This window comes from Sinocyclocheilus grahami, unplaced genomic scaffold (genome assembly GCF_001515645.1).
Source record: "Sinocyclocheilus grahami isolate Dianchi unplaced genomic scaffold, SAMN03320097.WGS_v1.1 scaffold660.1, whole genome shotgun sequence".
In the NCBI taxonomy this organism is placed as follows: Eukaryota; Metazoa; Chordata; class Actinopteri; order Cypriniformes; family Cyprinidae; genus Sinocyclocheilus; species Sinocyclocheilus grahami.
The window spans coordinates 355,197-359,275 of NW_015505839.1; the positions used below are offsets into that span (position 1 = coordinate 355,197).

The 4,079-nt window shown below is 38.3% G+C and overlaps 1 protein-coding gene across 1 annotated transcript in view; it reads left to right on the forward strand.

Moving 5' to 3' along the window:
• Nucleotides 1-4,079, forward strand: part of tcp1 (t-complex 1) — an 18,252-nt gene that overhangs the window by 1,070 nt on the left and 13,103 nt on the right. The window lies entirely within an intron of this gene.

A 4,079-nucleotide genomic window follows, 5' to 3' on the forward strand; every position in this document is an offset into this window, starting at 1 on the left:
TCTGCGATTGAAAAATCTAAATTTTTCATATCGCGATATTATCGCAAATGCAATTAATCGTTCAGCCCTAGTTTTTACTGTAAAACAATAGATAAAGAGCGTTCTGTAACAACAGATTGTAGTGCACCATGAATTAAAAAATAATAACGAACTCTGTAGCTTTACTTGCATTGCTGTTCAAAAGTTTAGGATCGGTAAGATTTTAATGTGTTTTAAAGAAGTCTCTTCTGTTAATCATGGCTGCATTTATTTGACCAAAAATACAGAAAAAAACTAATATTGGACGCAGTGTAAACTTTGGACGCAGTGTGTTAAGCGCATCAAAAGACGTGAGCGCACATCCATGTAGCGCATGTTTACATAGAAAAAACTAAAAAGCAGTGCAAAGATGCATTCTGTGTGAACTGTTCTTGCGATGCAGACAACATCGGCATACTAAATCTTGCTGAACAGAAACGAGTGAAACGTTCAGATTCATTTTATTTGTTGCTTCGCAGTCATGGCCGCCGCGTCCATTGCTAATATCGTGAAGAGCTCATTGTTTTATAATAAACATTTCAAATAAATTAATGTGACTGTGATGGAAGTATCTGAAATCATATTAAGTTACAACATCCAAAAAATGGTACTAGTTGGTACCCAAATTAACATAGTAATACTATGATACTTTTTCTTTCTTTTTTTTTAAGTGCCCCTATTATGCCATTTTTAAGGTTCCTAATATCTCTCGAGTGTCTCCTACAATATGTTTCCATGCTTGCAGAGTCAAAAAAACGCTTGCGTTTTCTCAAAATATGCATTTAATATCACTTCATTTTTGTGATTCGTTCGAAGAAGTTCTGAGACTCAGTCTCTCTAAACCCCTCCTTTCCGTGAGCCTGCTGTGCTCTGATTGGTCAGATGGCCCAGTCTGTTGTGATTGGTCTACTGCGTACAGCGCGTGTCAGAAACGATACATCCACTGCCACAGATCCGTATTTTGAATGCTCGATAGAAAATAAACTGAGCACAGAGCTCATCTTTCAAGAGCAAGCGTTTTGTTTTGTGTCGTCAGTAAAATGACGGGAACACAAAAATAGATTGGGGTTGTGCTTCTGTGGGACAGTAGAAAAATACAGTTTAACCACTGATTCTTTGCAGCCTCATCTTTCGGAAGTGAAAATAAAACTAATTTACTTTCACTGCATAAGACACATGATCTTCTCGACCACATGAACAAGCTACAGTGTTTGAGGACGGGTCAAGTTGTCCGTGGCCGGCCAACGTAGAGCAGAGGCAGGCTTTATGCAAATGTGTTACCCTGTGATGTGTATCCATTACGGAAGTAAGATTCGAATTACTGACGACTCGTTTAGGCTGTTCAGAGTCGATTCTTTCTTTTGGGAGACAAAAACTTTATTTATCTTGCACTGTCGGCTTTACAACTCTGCAGATAATTTGTATTCGCATACAGCTACAGTACACACTGCATGAAAGACAATATTGGAAATTGCTTAATAGGGGCACTTTAAGTGATTGTAGCATTACAAGGCCGTGTAGAGAGTCTGCATTTCTTTTCAGAGTTTGAAATGGTATAAAGTGAGATGGGCATGGCCTGACTAATCATTTGAAAGGATGTTGCTCCTTGACGTTCTGTCAGTGATTCAGATTTTTTTGCTAATATGGTGGTGGACGCTGCCCTGGCTGTGAAGTTTGTTGATGGGAAAGGTGTTGCTCGCTATCCCATCAACTCTGTGAATGTGCTGAAGGCTCACGGACGCAGCCAGAAAGAGAGTTTCCTCGTCAACGGATACGCACTTAACTGCACTGTCGGATCACAAGGTCTGTTCACACGCATGCTTGTTTTTGGCATTTGCATAGTGAGTTAGTGTGTGTGTGTGTGTGTGGTAATGTTGTTTATGTTTGTTTAGGAATGGTGAAGCGCGTGTCCAACGCCAAGATAGCCTGTCTGGACTTCAGCCTGCAGAAAACCAAGATGAAGCTGGGTGTTCAGGTGCTCATCAGTGATCCAGAGAAACTGGACCAAATCAGACAGAGGTGAGGTCACGCACGCACAGAGAAAGAAATGTCCCATTTACATTGCTGCCACACATCTGTGGTGTGTGTAGTTATACGCGTGGGATAAAGCATTGTCTGCCCAAAGCCTCTCTTACACACAGATACACTTGTGTCTCTGTTTTACCTTTGGGCTGTACAACAATATGTACCTTTATGAACACTACCAAAAGTTTGGGGTCAATACATATATATTTTTTTTAAGAAATAAATTCTTACGGAAGTCCTAAGAGGCCATGGATTATTTTTATAATCTTCATTCAGCGTTTACACACAGCAGATTATCGGTATATTTGAAGAGGCAGAACAGAACGAGTTTACCGGTATATTTGAAAAGGTCCCATTCACACATGATGTCTTAACGGTAATTTACCAGTAAAGTCTGTATGTGTGAAGGGGGCATAAGTTACACAACTGCGCCAACAGGTGGCAGTACAGAACTGAATATAACTGATGGGGTGTTGTATACTGTATATCCACTTTACTGTACACGTTTGGGACAGAATAAGGACCTTCTTCGTGATCGCTATAATTTGTGCAGTACTGTTAATTACTGACATTTAATCAATGCATAAATGTTAAATGCTTGAATCAATATGATTATTTTATATATCGTTAAGTTCTTGCTAGATGCATGTTGTGTTTGAATCCACCTGCGCTTGCAGCGTTGAATGCTCTTATGTTTGACCATTTAAACATGTTAATTACACAAACAAAATGTTCAGTGTACTGTCTCTGGAAAATAAAAATCAACAGTGATTGATCAGCCTATATTTAATTATTTATTGTAGATGTTATTACTAAGCGAAGCAAAATTGTCTCAAAACAAACAAACAAAACAACGTTCGTAATGTCGAGATCACAAGAAAGAAAAATAATCATAATCCATGGCCTCTTAGGACTTCCGTAAATTCTTTTATGTAGAATAGACTGAATTGCTAAAATCACAGTAAAGACATTTATAATGTAACACAAGATTTCTGTATCAAATAAATCCGGAAACAAATGCATCATGGTTTCTATAAAAATATGAAGCAGCACAACTGTTTTCAACACCGATAATTAGTGCTGTGTTCGATACATCGATACGATAATGTATCGTCACAGAGATTTGACGATACAAGTATCGATACAGCTGTCCCAGTGTCGATATTGAGGCACGTGAGCAGCAGTGGACCGCGCTTAATTTGAATACAAGAACGACGTTTAAAATTGAGCAGAAAAGGTTTCTAAAAAATTATGAATAGCGCATAATATATAGGCTACAACAAGGTTTAATCTTACCGCAGAGGAACACAACTGGGATGCCTGATATAAAGAGACGTAATCCCAGAAACAGAGCTTCCCACTTGTGCGATACGGAAATATCTGCTAAATGTGTTACTTATCTTTTTCAACCTGGCAACCATGTGTACACGCGCTCTCTCTCCACTGTGGATAAACGCGCTTGCTTTCTGAAAACGCGGTTAGCTTGCAGTTTAGCGATCTCCACTTCAATAATCTATTCTCAGAAAATTGTGATTCATCAAGTGTTAATTTACGACACACACACAGAGAGAGAGAGAGAGAGAGGCTGTGTATGTATGAATTACCACCGTTTTGCCGCGTTTCTCTATTAACAGTGAAGCTGTGGCTTTAATTCCTTTAGAAACGATGTTACCAGGTCCTTGTTGAGAAAGATAATGTAGCTCTTGAGCGATTAAGCTATTTAGTTGATAAACCTGCAGGGCAGCGCTAAAATGTTTGTTCCTGAATGTCTGAGTGCGGCCGCAACGTGATCTGTGTGAGTGACTGAGCATGTGTGTGCGTTAGATACAGAAAACAGCGCATTAGTTTAGAACTCTTCTAATTATTATTTTTTTAAATGTAGAGAGTGTGTTAATTTGTGCAATGATGACCTACCAGCAATGTAATTTTTTTTTTTATATATATATATATATATATATTAGAATGAGTACATTACAATATAAATTTATTAAAACGAGTACATTATTTATGGGCTTAAAAACAAGATGCAAAAAATC